The sequence below is a fragment of the Aedes albopictus genome, chromosome 1 (genome assembly GCF_035046485.1).
Source record: "Aedes albopictus strain Foshan chromosome 1, AalbF5, whole genome shotgun sequence".
In the NCBI taxonomy this organism is placed as follows: Eukaryota; Metazoa; Arthropoda; class Insecta; order Diptera; family Culicidae; genus Aedes; species Aedes albopictus.
The window spans coordinates 113,332,272-113,351,427 of record NC_085136.1 but is presented as its reverse complement, the minus strand read 5'-3'; the positions used below and the strand labels follow the sequence as shown (position 1 = coordinate 113,351,427).

General features: G+C 43.0%; 1 non-coding gene across 1 annotated transcript; it reads left to right on the top strand.

Annotated features, from left to right (window-relative positions):
* Positions 1–16,048: 16,048 nt before the first annotated feature.
* On the top strand, positions 16,049–16,119 carry Trnag-gcc (transfer RNA glycine (anticodon GCC)). Its single transcript has one exon. It is a non-coding gene; the product is annotated as a tRNA-Gly (tRNA).
* Positions 16,120–19,156: the final 3,037 nt, after the last annotated feature.

Genomic DNA, 19,156 nt, shown 5'->3' with positions numbered 1-19,156 from the left:
CGATACACGGACCGTCTGAAGCCCCAATCCAAAATCTAAGTCCTGGACAACGAAGTCGATTGGGTCAATGTCGCACGTTACCTTGGTCTGCTAATGGACTCCAAACTCCTCTTCCGGCCGCTCGTTGACGATCGCGTAACCAAGAGCATCATTATGCTTAAGAGGCTGTACCCTCTAATTAATCGACGGTCTAAGCTCTCCACCGCGAATAAGTTAGCAGTCTACAAGCAGATCGTGATTCCAATGCTCGAGTACGGATCTCCAATTTGGAGAGGCTGTGCCCAGACTCACCTGAAGAAACTCCAGGTAATACAAAATAAATTCCTGAAGATGATCCACCACACACAAGATCATCTGAGGTCCATCAACTAGCTTGTCTTGACCCAATTGTTAACAGACTCGAAAAAAAGCTATACGTCATCGAACAAGAACCTTAGCCTCAGAATGGCAAACAATCAGATCTCTATACATGTGATCCACCCTGTAAAGGTTCAGTAGTTAGGAGTAAGTAAGGATTAGTAACAAAAACAAAAACTAGTAGTTTTGTAAGCATACATTGTCAGACGAAAAAAAAATTCGAACTAACATGTAATTACAGCAAAAAGAAGAATACTAAAGTATGAAAAGCAAACGCGGTACCACTTAGAATGTGAGAAAGTAATTGTTAAGCAAAAAACCCGGAAATAAAACATTAATTGATTGAAAAAAAAATAGTGTGGACCTACCACCTTTGGCATCGGGACCCAGCTTAGGCAACTTAGGCTTAGGCAACTTACTAGGTGGAAGTAAGTTTAGATGAACACTCCTGATTAACGCTGATCCGGCTCTGAACCAGTTCCCATTAGGACCTGGGCCAACCCTCGGGTGGCCTCCCTGCTTGCATAGATAACCACCAGGATCATTGATGACTACTTCATCGGCGGCAAGGGTGGAAAAAGATAGCGGCTCTAAGGGGGACCCAAGAGAAGTAATTACTAAATTCATAAACCATGTGATCGAGAATGGAGAGGCAGAGGGAAGAGAGGTCAAAATGCCCAACGGCTCGAGCTATATGATCGAAGCCAGAGGAGACGCGGCCCAAGAAGCGTCTCAAAAAGACGGGCGAAAAGCCAAAAAGGAAGAAAGAAACGGTCAGCGCGAGTAGCCAGGCTGCCAAGTCGATTGCGAAACGCGCAAGGCCAGGGGAATCATGCCCCAAGAGCCCAACCCTAAGAGGAACGGTGCCAACCAGACCAAGGGAAAGAGAACCCTTGGATTACGGTTGGAAAGAAGAAGGTTGTGGAAAAAGTGAAGTCAGCCCGCAAACGCGAACGGAGCGACGCGCTGGTCTTCAAAACCGAGGTAGACACGTACGCCGAGGTGGTGAGGATCATGAGAAGTGAAAACCGTCCCTCACCGATGGGCGCGGATGTAAAAACCATCCGGCGCACCAGGACTGAAGAGATGATTCTGGTGCTGAAGAAGGAGGCGGCCGATAAAGGCACCTGCTACAATGCACCAGCAGGTAAGAGCCAGAAGCGTGTTTCAAGTGCTTTGAGCAAGAACACAAGTCGTGGGCGTGTAAAAGCTCCGACAGGAGCAAACTCTACAGGAAGTGCGGAATGGAAGGCCACATCGCCAGGGAGTGCAACTCGGCACCAAAATGTCTGATTTGCACGGCGAACAAGGGTCACATGACGGGCGGGCCTAAATGTCCAGATACGCGGGGAGGTCGAACAAACCTACGATAATGCAGGTTACCCAGCTACACCTGAACCACTGTGAAGCCGCACAACAGTTGCTGTGGCAGTCAGTCTCCGAGTCAAGTACAGACATCGCCCTACTATCGGACCCATACCGCATCCCTCCCAATAACGGAAACTGGGTAGCTGATAAGGCCAAGCTAGCGGCGATCTGTACAACCGGTCGTTTTCTGGCCCAGGAAACAATTTCCAGGTCGCACGAGGGCTAGCGCAATAACGAAGATCAACGGGATGTTCTATTGCAGTTGTTATGCCCCTTCCAGGTGGTCCATAGACCAATTCTCGTCTATGCTGGATTCGCTGTCAAGCGCACAAGCGGGATTGAGTCCCGTGGTCATCGGTGGAGACTTCAACGCCTGGGCGATTGAGTGGGGTTGCCGTTCTAATAACGCAAAAGGCTGGACTCTACCCGTAGCTATGGCTGATTGAGATTGATTAGAAAAAGTATGGTAAAATAGAAAAAAAAAACACCATGAAATGTCTTTTTGATGTTTGCTGTCAAAACTGGGTTCAAATGATACCACCAGGAAATTAATTTTGTAATATTGGGTTTAGCACCTATCAAGTCCATCAAACCAAACCGTCACGTCCATCTCAACAGCAGCACATGCATCAACCGAAACCACATGACTGCACTGACAACTCCAGAGGCACCTAGAGCACTATCCTGGACTGGCGCTTGGTCAATGGTCAATGGCCAGCACACCCGCACGCACGCAGAAAAATGTTAACCCCCGAAGCCACGTGTTTTGCACTTCCGGTGGCCACCAACAACGAGCGTAAAACTCAGCACTGCACCCTTTGGTCGCTGCACCGCTACGCACCAGCCAACCGACCAACCAATGCTGCGAAAAACCAATAAATTATTTTTCATTTCATTCATTTCGAGCGCAATAAATCTTACGAATTGACCAAGTGCGTTCCATTCTGCGCTGCTACGACCACCACCACCAGAACCGCCATGCGAGCGACCACTGCAACCCATTGTGCATCGCCGCGTCTGCCCGCCACCACCGCAGGCTGACACAACCTTAAATGAACTTTCGGGGGTTCCGTTTTTGGGAAAAACCTGCACCTAGCGATGTAGTTCGGAAAGGTACAGGGTCCGGCAATCAAACGTGACGGGTTGAAAGTCAGGGCTGTGAAATGGTGAATCGACAATCTAGTGCAGCCTGGGAACTGTTTTCTTGTTGTTAGAACTGTTGAGCTAGATTGAGGAGGTACATAAATCCCGAACGTCTGCTAACCAAGGAGGTGTGGCTTAAACAGCGTCTGTTCTGGCAACCAGCAGCTGGATAGGTGGATAGGGGACCTTAGGACAACAACCTACTGTTTCCGAAACCAGAAAACCGTTGCAGAAACCGAAAATGAAAGATTACGAACTGATTCAACGGCAACGATTTTTAGCGCAAAACAACGGCCAAGAATTGGAACTTGGAATGTATTAACCCTAGCCCAGTAGGGTAAACTGCCACTACAAGCCAATGAGGCATTAAGCTTCAGATTCAAGGACTGAGCGAAGTCCGTTGACCGAACTTTGGAGAACAAGGGTTGGCGTCGGGTCAAATTCTGCTATACTCTGGTCTACGAGGTGAAAACGCTCCTCGCCACCGTGGAGTTGGTTTCCTGCTCAGCGCCCAAGCGCCCAAGCTGCGCTAATGAAGTGGGAACCTATTAATGAGAGAATAATTGTAGCCAGATTCAGAGCACGGGTTCGAAACCTTACCATGATCCAATGTTATTCGCCAACCGATGCTGCCGAAATGCAAGTGGACAAGGTTTTGAAAGGTGATATCAAGATCCTCATACTTTAGCGCGAAGGTTGGTTCCGACTACTCGGACTATGAGCACGTCATGGAATGACATGGTCTCAGAGAAATGAGCAAAAACGATGAGCTGTTTGCAGAGTTTTGTGGTAGCAATGTCATGGTGATTGCGGGATTGCTCTTTCTCCATCGACCAGTTCACAATGTTGTGCATATTGCGTAACTCACTGGATCATCCCGCCATCTTGGAAAACTACAGTAGAAACACTTGGCATAATACGGAACCACACGATGAAAGCGACTTGCTCCGTCAAAGTTCCTCTCCTCAAATGAGGCAGCTTCACACTGACCACCTCGTCATGGTGCTGGCTGTCACTGATGCTTGCTAGGGAAAGGATACGTAAGGGGAATAACACTTATATTCACACTCCACAAAAGTGGCATGGGTTTTCCGTGATGGCGTCACAGAAAAACAAATCGACCACATCTGCATCAGCCGGAAATGGTGAAGGGGCCTTCTTAATATGAGGAACAAACATAGCGCCGACATTGCGTCCGACCATCATCTCCTAATCGGCGAGATCCAGCTGCGTATTGCTAGGATCCATCGAGAACAGGAGAACATCGGGCGCCGGTTCAACACACGCCGACTGGAAGACGCTGCGATGAAAGGGTCATTCGTCAAGGAACTGGAAAACCGTGATACGGGGCTATCCATTAATTACGTAAGGGTTTATGGGGGGAATGGGGTTTGAGAAATCTTACGCGCCATACAAAAAAATTTGGGTTCTCATACAAAAAATCTTACAAGGGTGGGAGAGGGTGTCGGAAAATCGCTAAAATTCCCTTACGTAATTAATGGACGTAGGGTATTCCGCAGGGTGGAAGCGTAGAAGAGCGCCACCGGCGAGAATAATTTGGCTGACCTATGCACCCGGAGAAAGCAGTGGATCACAGTCATAGATGATACTGGAGGAAGATAGAGGAGCGAAGGAACGCATAGCCGCGATAGAGCGAGCGAAAACACGAGGAGCCAAAGTCGTAGCCCATCAGCGCTATTCGGCTCTCGAGAAGGAAGTGAAACGCTCATGTAGACTGGACAAAAGAGCGTGGGCGGACTTCCTAGCCGACCAAGGCGAGAAAGCTGCAAACACAGGCGACATACCTACGTCTCCTCTACAGTTACTGACCGACCCGGCTGACCAGTTGAAACGCTAGTTCGAGCACTTTGGAAACCTTTTTCAAGTGTCGGTCACGCCATCAACACCTCAGCATGATCCGTCAAGGGTTCGACGCATTACCCGTGTCAACCCCGAACAACGAAGCAACATTAGGCAGGAGATAGAAACAACCATTCGTAGCATGAAATCGTACAGGGCCCCAGGTGTTGATCGCATATTAGCTGAGGTGCTCAAAGCTGACCCCGTAGTATCCGCACAACTACTGCATCAATTATTCTGCAACATATGGGAAACCGCGACATTTCCGGCCGACTGGATGCAAGGCGTCTTAGTAAAGGTACCCAAAAAGGGTGACCTGACTGTATGCGATAATTGGCGGGGCATCATGTTACTGTGTACCGTTCTCAAAGTCCTCTGCAAAGTGATCCAAACCGTCCTTGGAGGCGTTTCCAGCCACGATTATTTCCTTACTGGGATCGAAGTGCGTCAGCAAGGAATTGGAGACCAGGATGGACTTGAAACGGTCGAACGATTTTTTACACTCAGTAATCCAATTCCAAGGAACATCTTTCTAGAGTAGACACACCGAGCTACGATAGTAGTTGCAATAGATTCGTTGGAGGTGCCATTCCGAAGATAGCGCTGGTTTTGGCTGGATCTGAGCGGAGCCAATCCTTGTCGACGATGTGGCCCAGAAGCTTGATCTGAAGATGAAAATCAGACTCACTAATTCAGTGCAGCACAGCATAAAGTCTGATGTCGTGCTTTTCTTGGGTCCTTCCAGATTAGGGCGTTGTCCAGGTAAGGCTTGACGACACCAGGAATGCCGGCTACCATGTTGTCGATGATCCTCTGGAACGTCCCAAGAGCCGATTTCACACCGAGCGGCAAACGATTGTACTGGAACAAGCGATTGTGCATGTTTATTGAGCAGCATGTGAGCATTCTTCGTGATGATTCATCTACTTCAACCTGGAGATAGGCGTCTGATAGATCGATGCAGGAGAAGTAACGACAGTCGGCTAGTTCAGCAAAAATGTCGTCCGGGTGTGGCAGCGGATGGCGATCCAACACGAGCGCGTCGTTGAGACCCGAGGAGTAGTCGCCACAGATACATACGGAAACATCGGATTTCCGAACCAAGACTATGGGTGCAGCCCAATCGGAGAAATGGACTGGCGAAATGATGCCGTTATCTTGAAGTATTTACATCTCTGCATCAACCTTCGGGAGGGCAGCATAGGCAATTGGCTTGGTGCAGTATACAAGGCGTGCGTCTGGCTTCGGAAACAATGCTACCTTCCCTTTCGAGTAGCATGCAAGCGTGGACTGGAATACTCCAGGAAACTTGGATTGAAACTTCTGTATCGTTATGTTCGAGTTTTGTTGGATGGTGTTGACCATTGCGCTGAATGGAACCGACCAGACATCGAACCAATTTAAACTGTCAGTACACAGAATCAAATATTTGTCCAAAAAGAAATCAATACCCAAACATCTTGTTTGACTCGATCGAATTTTCATTAGTGTCAAACTGATGTTGTTTCTAAAGTTCTTTCCTTGTCAAATATTTGACCCTGTGTACTACTGGCCATAGTAACGCCTTGAACAGTGATTTCGGCGTAGAACTCACCTAGGATCCTGATACTGTCATCAGAGGCACTCACGGTGTCGACTTCCGATGGATTGAAGACAGGCTTGTCCACTGATGTCCAAGTGCGCATGGGAATTATGATGATGTAAGAAGCGCAATCGAGCTACAACGTTGCGGGCGAACCGTTGATTTCGATCTTGATGTACTTCCGCTTCTTCGTGAGGTCAACTCGCTTAACCGCGATACCATTAGACTTACGACGTCTTTCTGTTTCGTTTTATTGACCTGTTTTGATGATTTCTTTTCGGATGAGAGCAGTAGCCTTCCTTGTGGCCCTTCTGCTTGCACTTCGTATGGGTATACGACTGGTAGAGACGCTCCTTAGCGTAGCGTAGATCCCCACAGAACCAGCAAGGGGCTTTCGGTGACTGCGACTTTATCTCCTTCTGACTTGAAGCACGATGATGGCGAGAAATTGCGTGAACGTTGGACTTGTCTCCGCAGCCTTTCTCGATCATCTAGGGTGTCTTGCTTGAAGTTGTTGATGCCGTTGTACTCCTCAACCAGGTATACAAACTTCAGAGTGGCCCCGTTGCGTTGGCGGGTGGTGCTTTAACTTCAACTTCCAACTTTCCCCGATCAGTTTGGTCTGGATGTCTGAATCGTGCGGTGACTGGAGACCGCATACAAATCTGAGGTGAAGATTTCTTTCGGGATTTCCTCCTAGACTTCTTTCAAGGACTCCTTCTGGGACTGCTCCTGGAATTTCTTTGGAGATTCCTACTAGAACTCCTTTCCTGGAATTCCTTCGGGGATTCTTCCAAGATTTCCTTCGGGGTTTCCTCCTAGACTTCTTTCGAAGATACTCCTGAAATTCTTTCGAAGATTACACCTGATATTCTGTCGTGGATTCCTCCTGGAAATCCTTCTGGATCTCGTCCTGGGATTTCTTTGATGATTTTTTTCTCAGAATTCTTTCTGAAATTCCTCCTGGAATTCCTTAGGGGAATCATCATGAAATTCCTCTGGGGATTCCTCCTGGACTTCCTTTAGGGATTTCTCCTGAAATTCTTCGGGGATTTCTCGATATTCTGCCGTGGATTTCTCCTGGAATTCCTTCGGGGTTTCCTTCTAGAATTCTTTCGGAGAATGCTCCTAGAATTTTTCTGGAATTTCCCCTGGAATTCTTTCGAGATTCCTCGTGAAATTTCCTTGGAGATTCCTCCTGGATATCCTTCGAGGTTTTCTTCTAGATTTGCTTCATGGATTTCTCCTGAAAATTTGAGGGGAATTCTCCTGATATTCCGTTGTGGATTTATCGTAAATTCCCTTCGTGGTTCCCTCCTGGACTTCCTATAGGGATGAAAATCTTTCGAGGATTAGTCCTGGAATTCCTTCAGGGATTCCTTCTCGACTTCCTTCAGAGGTTCCTCATAGAATTCTTTCGGCGATCCCTCATGGAATTCCTCCAGAAATTCCTCCTAGAATCCCTTCGGGAATTTCTCCTGGAATTCTTTCAGGGATTCCTCTTGGAATTCATTTGGTGATTGCTCCTTGAATTCTCTCAGGAATTTCTCCTGGAATTCCTTCGGGGACTTCTCGTGGAAATTTTTCGTAGATTCCTTCTGGAAATCATTGGGGATTCTTTCTTAGATTACCTTGAAAATTCTCACTGGAATTCTTTTTGGGATTCCTGCTGGGATTTCTATGGGGATAACTGCTGGAATTCATTTGGAATTCGTGCTGGAATGAAATTCTGTTGGGAGGACTCTTTCAGATATTCCTCCTTAAATGCCGTCGAAGATTCCACCTTAAATTTATTCGAGTATGCTTCTCTGGATCCTCATGGAATTTCCTCATAGAGGCTTTCTCCTGGGTATTTTACGATTCCTCCTAGAATTCCTTTGGAAATTGGCATTCTTTGGGGATTTCTGCTGGAATCCTTTTGGGGATTCCTCCTGAAATATTTTCATGGATTTCTCTTGCAGTTCCTTCTGGATTTTTAATTATTTCGGGAATCCCTCTTAGAATTCCTTCGTGGATTTCTCCTACAATTCCTTCGGAGATTCCTCTTTGAATTTCTTTGGGGTTTCCACTTGAAAATCCTTCGAGGGTTTCGCCTGTAATTTCTTTGGGGATTTCTCCTGGAATTTCTTTGGGAATTCATTCCTCCTGGAATTCTTTCATAGATTCCTCCTAGAACTCCTTCTAGAATTTCTCCTGAAATTCTTATTTGAATTTCACTTGGAATTCCTTCGGGGTTTCCATCTACAATTCCCTCGAGATTCCTCCTGGAATTTGTTCGGGTATTCCTCCTGAACTTCCTTCGGAGATTCCTCCTGGAAATCCATCAGGGATTCCTCTTGAAATTCCATTTGTGATTTCTCTTCGGATGTTCCTCCTGGAATTCCTTTGGGGATCTCTCAGAACTCCTCCAAAAGACTCTTTCTTCGAGGATTCCCCCTAGAATTCCATCAGGGTATCTTCCCGAGCAGAGGAGAATAGCAAGTTAATAACTACGAAATCACATAGCCTGTTTTCATATCTTGTTTTGTTATCATTAAATTATCATGGAACATAACATATAACATAACATATTTTGTTGAACAATCTCATTTTGTTATAATCAAGCTATTGATGTAAATTAACTAAATTACATTTAAATAATATGTTTTGTTGAAGTACAAATTTAGTTATTATTGTAGTATTGATCCACTAATCAGCAATAGCACAACAGTGACAAGATTTGAAATCACAGCAACAATTCCACAATTATGATCTGTTTCTTTGTGTTGTTAAATTTTTGTATTCAGTTAAGAAGGAAATTTCTGAACGACTCCTTTTAAGAATTCCTTAAATAATTTTCGGAAAAGCACTTGGAAGTTCTGGAGGATCTTTCGATGAATCCCTGGAGAAGTCTTCAAGAGAACTCCTCGCGTAATTTTCTTAGGAATTTCGAAGGTAATTCTTCTGAGCAATTATTAGAAATCTTGGCAGAGTCTTTTGAAAAATTTCTGGTAAAATCCTCAAAGAAATTTTCAGAGAAATCTTAAGATGAACTTTAGGACTAATGATCACAGGGAATTCTGAAGAAATCCTTGAAGGGGTTCTAATTCTATGCAGTATTCTGGAAGAATTTCTAGAAGATTCTTTGAAAATCCATGGAAGATTACGTAGAAGAACTCCCGGAGAAATTTCTGGAAGATTTTTGGAGTCATTTATGGAAAAGTTTATGACCAAATCTGTCGACGAATTTCTAGAAGAATTTTATGACAAAGTCACTTGATAAACATATAAGGAGTTTTGGACGGAAACCTTAGAGAATTAAATAGAGGAATTTTAGAAAAAAAAAATATTGCAACAAATTCTGGTGAAAGTCCTGTAGTAATCATCAAAGGAAGTTCAGGAGAAATTATAGAAAATTTTTTGGTGAAATCCTTGTAGAATCCAGTAGGAATATTCGACATAATTCTTGAATCCAGGGAAAACTCGGAGGACTTAAAACAAAGTTTTCAGAATAATAGTAATGATCTGTACAATATTTCCAACATCCCAAAAATTTTCTGCAAAACTGTTGACAAACAGACGTAACACTCTTCGAAACGGCTTGGCACATGCATTTAACGATCAATTCAAATTTCATTTGATTTGCGCGATCCTTCCCCCAAAGGCGCTAGTGTTCGGTCGCTTTGACGTATGTCAGTGTACACGTTGCTGAATGATGCAAACGAAAATTACATGCGATTTGTGTAGTAGTGGTGTGTAGTAGCAAACGTCAAATCGAAATCCAGCATGGCCGACAGTGTCTCGCGCGGTAATACCAACAGGTGGCAGTGTGCTCATAAAAAAGACACCGGGCAAAGTTTATGATGAATTTCCTTCAAGAGTTACGTCTGCTTGTCTGTGGTTGAGCATTCTAAAAATTCTTCAGTTTCTAAGCTGAAAAAAAAAAACAAAACAAAAGTTACAAATTCCTATCGACGATCAAACTTTTTCAAGTACACGTGTTGATTTCAAAACCGTGCTCCGAAAACAATTAAATTAAAACCACAGACAAACAGACGTAACACTCTGACATTTCCCATCGTACACCGAATTAACGGTCTATTTAAAGATTTGATAGTTGGCCAACTGCCCATCCGTGGCGCTCGCATCGTTTTTGTTCGAGTTTGACGTTTGCTCACTACCGCCACCTAGTTCATGGTCGGCCAAACTCAGTCCTTTTAGTATTGGGCGAACAGGTTTCCTGGACTATGATTTGAATCGAAAAATGTTCGTAGTGTTACGTCTGTTTGTCTGTGGTAAAACAGTTTATCAATTACAGTTGGAAATCGAAGCTCGTCGTATTTGATAATATAGAAACTACTGAAGTTCGATTATCTTGCGACTTCAAAACTCTTAGAATGAATTAAAAGCTGAGTCGAGTGATGAACCTCATGTTATTGGCGGGCTTGTGAGACAAAGCGAACAATTTTATATAAGAAGTATTATAACTTATTTAGTAACGAGTTTGATATCATAGCAAATTCTGCTTTCCGATTATTATCAATAACATATTAATATCAAAACTTGTTATTGAAATATTTTCCGAAGTCACTGTTATTAAGTTGTTATTGAAACTAACAAAACAAGTTATTGAAATGGTTTCCCAGGAACATTTTTTTGTTATGGGATTTGTTATTTTGCCGCTTATGACAGACAAGTTTATAACACAATATGTTGTGGTAATAACTTAGAAATAATCGTTTTTATTATTCAGTTATTTTTCCCAAATAACACAGCTCATTATGCTGTTGTTATTCCCTTCTGCTCGGGTTCCTGGAATGCCTTTGGTGATTTCTAATAGATTTGCTTCGAGAATTTTTTCTGCAATACAGCCGGGGATTCCTCCTAAAATTCCTTCGGGAATTTCTCCTGGAATTCTTGTAACTCTCTAGCTCAGGGTTTGGTGGATTTAGGGTTCTCAGGGTCGTTTTATAGGATGGCTTGAACCCTCAGTTTCCTCACTCATTTGGGGACACTTCACTAACAGGAACTACAGAATAATATTCTCGCAAATAGAGCACAACTCGGGGCAACTCGACTATACAAATGTTTTCCGACGGATCATGGGAACAGCGAGGCTTGAAGACTCCGTTATGAGTCCGGAACAAGACGGAAAACACAAAATGGTGAAAAAGACACTACCAGGGCTGCGTTCTGAATGAATTAGCTAACATTGAGGCAATTTATATAGTACAATAATTTTTTCTATGGTGACGTCACATAATAGGGCTACTTGCATGATCCGGATATTCATTGGTGGATGTTTGGTGGTTGTTCGACTTCATCGGCGGCCATAGCCGATGTTATTCACGGAAAGTGCCGGGGCGCAGGCAGATAGCGATGGCGGCACATACCAGCGGGAACTATGAATGGCAATGGCGACTCCTATCGGTGCGCTGGCGAATACAGATAGTCGTTGGTGGAATGGGACATCACCTCGCGACGGGACGCAGTTTCTTGACACGAAACCACGTTTTCCGATCGTTGATTGGCACGCACGTCCGGAAAGGTGGTTCCCGGGGATCTTCTGTCGGCGGTAGAATAAAAATACGGAGAAAAAGGCCCAATTGACGGACCTTTTTCTATAGTTTCTTCACACACACTTCAACTCTTTGTTGTGCTGTTTGTTCGTTTTTAGCTTTTAGCATCATAGTAACGTACTAATATTTGCATGATTTTAACCAAATAACATTTGCACTAATCGTTACTAACAATTATTTCGACTAACTCTACAATCTACACACGCGCGCACTACAACTCTGTTTGAATATCACGATCGGAAAACAAACTCAGAGAGGAAGCTCTGAGCTTTTTATAGACGAGTCAAACATACATTTTACATTTTCCATACAAATAACATAAAGTTACATTGTATGCACCTTTAATGCCGGAAATATGAACAAGCACCCTATTTTTGCTGGCTCCATCTGTGAGTGAATAACGATTGACCCAGTTATGTTTTGGCCTGACAGCTCAAACTGTTATACGAGTATGTTGTCACCCAACCAGTGTGGAACATGAGAGAGGAGAAACGCTCTACACTCATCAAGCCGCTGAGTGCAGCCACTGCTCCCTCATAGTGTTAGTTGGCGAAATATTTGAAAAGGGCGTGTTATTATGGCATAAATATTTTGGGACAATAATCGGGAAAAAGGAACTTAAGGAAAATTCGAGGGAAAACTAATCTTGTGGTGGAGCTACAAGTAAAATATGGAACCGACGGTTACATTCTTCTGGCAATTCTTCCTAGAGTTCTAACAGGGATTTCTTCTGGAATTCCTTCAGAGATTTTTCCTGGATATTTTTGTTGATTCCTCCTAGAAATCCTTTGGGGATTCCTTCTTTGGGAAGGAACACTTACTTGGAAACACACACACAACCGTTCATCGACAGTTAAACTCCTTCCTGGGTCATAATAATTGATCCATTTTGCCACAAATTCTCTGTAAATTTTGTGGATTGCCTTATGTTTATTTTTACTTTTTGCAAAACGTCGTTTTCTTCTACTTTTGTTATCAGTTACAGTTTGGTGTCTACTCATAACTCAAAATGAATTTCCCTGAGTTTTCCAGGTTTTTCCAGATGAAATTTTGAAAGTTTTAAAATTATAAACTTAAATAGATTATAAAACAACCCAATTTTTCTAAACATTATAAAGGGTGACTTAGGGTATCATCGGCAGGTTTGTTCTCTTCGTCATGAGTGATTTATGCCGGCCAAATTGCCTAAAACTTGATCATATTCAGCTTGGTTGGGAAGGATTTGATTCCAACTCTGAGTTCAACAGGTTTCAAAACAAAACCCATGACGAAGAGAACAAAACTGCCGAAAATACGTAAGTTCCCCAAAGTTTCTTCCTGGCTCTCCGCAGGATTCTTTCACACGAGATATCTGTTTGAGTACGTCCCGATATTTCTTGCAAAGGTTTTCCGATATACTTCTAGAGATTCTCGCTGGATTCCTCCTGAATCCATCCAAAACTATTCAAAGTTTCTTCAAGAATGTCATTGGTTGAACTTCTCGTAGTCATGCGGTTACAGTCCGGGTGGATGAGGGTTCGATTCCCGCTCCGAGCGATGACATTTTTCACGAGAATAGCTTCTTATCCGTAGCCACTCCGTGTTAAGTTTCATTCAATCGGTACAGCCTCCGGCTGAAGCCAGTTTCCACGTCTGTTTTAGTGGTTTTCCGGGACAGCTATCCATAAACTATTGGACTTTTCCGATAGTTTTCCGATATTCCTCTTGTTTTCCTCGCGGAACTTCGTCCGCAGCTGCTTTCAGGATTTCATTTGGTTTTCAGCATTCCTCCTTGGATGTCACTAATATTTCTTCTCGGGATTACCATTACCTAGAACTTTGTTCGAGATGTCTCATTTTTTTCCAGGTTTTTCCTGAAGTTCCTGTCGAGATTTTTTTCAATAACACTTTGCGGAGTTTCTCGCAAGATTTTATTTGAATTCCCTCGAATATTTCTCCATGAATTTCCTATAAGGTATTTCGCAAGTTATCTCAGGAGACATTCTGAGGAAAACCCGTAGAAGAATCCCTGCAATTACTTCGGGAGAAATCCCTAAAGGAGTATTCTGAATCTCGGGACAATTTCTGGTAAAGATTCCGGGAAGAATTTTGAGAATAATGCACAGAATATCTGTAAAAACTCTCAGGTGGATCACTGCAAGAAATCCGGTACAACTACAAGAAACAGCCTGGCTCTGAAAGAATCCAAAAGAAGAATGCAATGAGAAATATCAGCAAAAACTTCTGTGGAAATCCCAGAAGGCGCTCTGGAAAAAAAAATCTTAGGGTAAATTAAGAAAAACTCTTAGAGACATCTCATGACCAACATCGGAAGGAATCTTCTGAGAGAAGTTCCAGCAGATACTCCGAGAAAAATCTCAGGTAAAACTTCAAAATAAACCTCGCGAAAACTTTTAACAAATTCCTGTAGGAGTCTATAGGAAGAATATCTCGAAGAAAGCCCAAATCAATGGTTTGAAGATATCACAGGAAAAAAAAATAGAAGAACTCTCTTGAGGAACTCTTGCAGTAAATTCGTGAAAACTCCTTTAGAAACCCTTGGAGAAACTTTAGTAGAAACCCCAGGAATAACTCCTTTAGCAACTCTGAAAGACATTCTGTGAAGTTCTTCTGGGAAGTCCCAAGAAGAATACCGGAAGGAATCGGGTAAAATTTCCGTGAGGAGTGCCGAAAGAAATTCCACGATTTATCCCGTCAGATATTCTTAACGAGTATTCGGGATACATTCTGGTGGAAATCCTACGAAGATTTCTTTGAGCAAAACACTGGAGGAACTCTGGACAGAAATAGCATCCCCGTGAAAAACTCCAGGAGAAATCGATTGGAATTCAGGAATCCTGGATGGAATCCGGAAGTATACCTTCCCGGCAAAAAAAAATCAAAAAGGAATACCAAGAAAAATAGCGTCAAAAATGCGGAAGGAATTTTATTAGAAATCCTGGGAGACATTCCAGGATGTATTTTTAAAGAAGTTCCAGAAAGAAATTCTGACGGAATTTCTGGAAAAAAATCCTTGTAGCGAAATTTCTATATGGATTTTTACTACCAGGTTCATACGACCCAATGTTTTTTTATCGGAGTAAAATTTCCCTGAGTACTCCAGAAATTCCCTGAGTATTCCAGGTTTTTCCCTGTTCAATAAAATTCCCTGAGGATTCCCGGTTTTCCAGATTTTTCCAGGTAGTAGACACCCTAAAGTAGACCGGTAATCAGCCCGGTATTGATTTTGTAGAAATTCTTTTTATAGGGTGACCAATTTGACCACGAAATACCTCGGCGAGAAATACTCACTTCATACAGGAATAAAAAAAGCGTTTTTTATTTCATGTGTAACACTACAGTTACCGGTCCCTGTAACTCACTCGCCCGCAGCGCATAGACTGGCTAGAGTTTGCAACACTAAATTAAACCTGGCCAATATTTTTTTTCTTTCTCTGCCGTTGCACCCATTCACTTTGCAAGCGCCATCGTCAACGATCACTTGAAATAGTCACAAACAGGTCGCAACGCACGCACGCAGGGCACAAAAACTACTCATCAGCCACCATTCATTCACCTAAGTTTTTTTATGCCATAGGTTGGCTATTACCGTAGCAGCAGCAGTGGAGGGGCACTCGATGGGTTCCGGTCAAATCCAATAGCCACACTAGCCATCAAAAGGCAATCATGCTTTTCAGGTTCATTTGTAGTAGGGAGATGTGGAGAGGTAGAAGTGGACCTGATGGAATTTTATTGCTACGGAAGAAAGAGTGACCCAAACTAGATAGCAAGCTTAAAAGCCATGGTTTGTGGCCATTCCTTCATCTTCTCGGCTAAGGTAACCACTCCTTCTCGATCACAATCTCAAGACAACATTACTTCAAACCGGTTTACTTCGAATGACCACATTCACCGACAGACAACACGACTTGCCCGCTTGTTGATGTTTGCTCCGTTTATCAAAACACCATCACGGCAACGCTTCGCATACCAACAACCAACGTATCAACCCATATGCGTATGGAGAAGTGGAAGACCCACGACGAGGCAAATAACGCGTGGTCAGCTAACGAGTTTATTTTTAGCTATCGCTGTTTATGAGTGTTTATTCGACTCGTTCGAAGCGTATGAAGAGAAGCGGTTGGAACACGTTTATGACGTAATCGATTGCGATGAGTAATATTTTCGTTCACTGTATGAAGCATCGGTGGTTCAGTGGTAGAATGCTCGCCTGCCACGCGGGCGGCCCGGGTTCGATTCCCGGCCGATGCATCGATTTCTTTTTTAAGCTGGAGTGTAGTTGGCCATCAGGGTTACGTGGGTGACGTTCATCATTATCGCGGACCCGCTTCATTAATTATTAATCAATAAGAGTTATAATAAGGTTCAACTTAGTTTCAAAAGCTGAACTCCCAAGCCATGGCATCAAGACCCTCATAGGAGAACTAAACGATCAGGTAAGCCAGGAGGAATCCAGACCGATGATTGGTAAGGTAAGTGCCTACCAGTTGACGAACGAGGACGACCTAGGACTCTCTGATTTCGCCACCTCCAAGAACATGACCATTCATACTAGCAGCATCTTCTTTCAGCACAGCTTCCGTTATCGTTTCACTAACTATAGATGCCAAACCGTTGTCGAAAGCAGCTTGCATAATTTAAGTTCGAAATGAGTCCCTTCGGCACGCAAAAAGGTTCTTTCCATAAGACACTTCCAGCTCGACTCCAACACGGATTAACTCCCTACGTGACAGTTTAAGAAGTACTGCACCCGGCACTTAATTTTTACCTCTTCATTCACAGCAAACGGTCCTCTTCGTGGGGCATTTAACGACACGATAAGTAACAGCCCAATTTACGTGCTGCTATCCTCATATCAACCCCCACCCAGCGGCGAGAAGGCGCCACTCTCCGAGGGAAGGTATGCAAAGTTCAACCCTTGTTACCGTCGCCACCACAGCCACGTCGACGGCGACGTCAACCGCCGCCACCCCGCTGAAATCGTTGAAACGTGAGCAAGTGTGTAGGTAAGGCAGGCGTAATTACCACATTAAAATAAAGCTTCAGTAGTCCGTTGCGTTCGCAGTCTCACAAAGCCGGAGGACGATGCCGGCGGGATATTAACCCCATCGCCATCGTTATTAAGAGCGGTTTTCTCCGGATGTCCCGTCGTCGTCAAGGAGGAAAGGGGATCCGCCCGCCACACATGGTATGTCCTCGACGACGATGACGGCGACATCGTCAGTTTCACCACTTAATTTTCATTAGACCAAAGAGCCTCACCTTGTGGGAGCGTGCGTTTATCTACGGCCGTCGCAAACGGCGATGAAGGGTTCTCGATGAAGAAGGGGAAGAACATGGCACACAATCTTCCAGACAACTTACCCTTTCGTGAGAAACTTTCGTTGATGGCTGTCTTGGGGAATGGACTATTTCTTTTGCAAGTTCTGCTGCCTGGCAACATGGTTTGGATCACAGATTGGTTCCACAGGGCCGAGATATGTATCAGCGCTTTTTCAATCTATTGACAAAATGTGCATGGCCGGGCAATGAGAAAACACATTTTTAGCAGACCTTAACATCACGGGAACATCTACAATAGCTACTTTTAAGGCCAGATTCGGAACTCCTTCCGGACATGGGGCCTTACCTACGCAAAGGGACTTTGCTATCTCTACAAGCTCCACATCGGTGACCCTTTACTCATCGCCAGCCCCAGTTCCCGACTGTCCTACGAAAGGAGACCGAGGACTAGGGTCATGATGCGAAAAAATCACCTCGATGATCCTCTTCAAAAGCTCTGGAGATTGCTCTGCAGGAGCCATTACTTCTCTTGTATTGTCCATCAAGATCCTGTAGGCACGGTAAAGGCTGGGTATTAGGGTGTCCCAAAATAGAAAAAGTGTCAAAAAGTTAACTTGCTCACCCTTAGAATGATAGATTACGGTCCTAGCAACAATAGTTCCATACATGAAAACTCAATCAAAAAATATTTAGAGGTTGCACGCATCGGTTTCATGAAAAATGGACGATTTTTGGTATTTTTACCAAAAAAATACTAATATGAGTTGAAAAATTAAAGAAATAAAAGTCATTAACCAAAGTAAATCATAGTTCTGGGTCCCGCAAACAAAGTTTGGAGGGAGTTTAGGTCGACAAAGCTGAATTTATATATTTGGCAAATGTTAAAATATCAAGAAATCACGATTTTTTTCAAAAATGCTCAATTTATAAGGATTTCGAAATTGTTCCTGTGATTCGCAATTTCCTTATTTTATAGCAATTTTTGTGTAGATTATTTCGGCTGAAAACAGTTTTGAGCTATCTCCTTCATAATAATGATAACACAATCAATGAAAAAATCGGATTTTCATATGATATTTGTTTTTGTTCATTAGTTTCTATGGGTACCATGCAAAAAAAAGCAAAGTGTTTGACATGTTATGTTATGCAACTACACATTTTTGAAGATTTTCAGAAAAAAATTAGATTACTTTGATAGTTTTACATTGATTGTGCTTACTGATTCAAAGAAAGACTCAAAAAGTGACTCGTTGCGAAATTTTAATAATTTAAGTGATCGCAAGTCAGACAATCAAATTCCATGTGTGAAGTTCTATGATATATTTTGAGTGATGTGTAGATGGCTCAACAATGTTTACCTTTTTAAATAGATGTTAGTACTCTTGTTAAGCTAACATATAGGTTCTTTCTAGTTATACCAGAACTACTGCTCTAACATTGAAAACAACTAAAATGCAAGGGTGTTTTCGATCACCTGGCAATCATTTGACTCATTTATCCAAAACTCAGTTCAGAAGCATAATTGTGAAATGAGATGTACGGCAAACTTGTGGATAAGTGTTTTTCTCACAATTATCACCAAGGACGCCATATCCTAACTCTCATGTATGCGGCGTGACAGCGCTAGTACCACCTACTCATACTAAACGATCGGAAAATCCGATCGTTTAGTATGAGTAGGTAGTACTAACACTTTTACGAGTGAGTCAAATGATTGCCAGATGATCGAAAACATCCTTGCTTAAATGAAAATAAAATAGCTAATAAAAACTGTAAGAAAGAGAAATATAGTTTTATAGTTTCAGCCAATCGACATAAAAATTTAAATATGTGCATGGAAATGCATGAGTTTTTACGAATACTAGGATATTATTGAATAATATCTATATAATAAGATAATATTGAAATCTATTATATAATTTGATTTGAAAAACAAACCATTAGCGCACATATTTGCAGCTTGGGTTGGATTTTAGAAAGCATCAGGATGTTTAGATTCCACTAT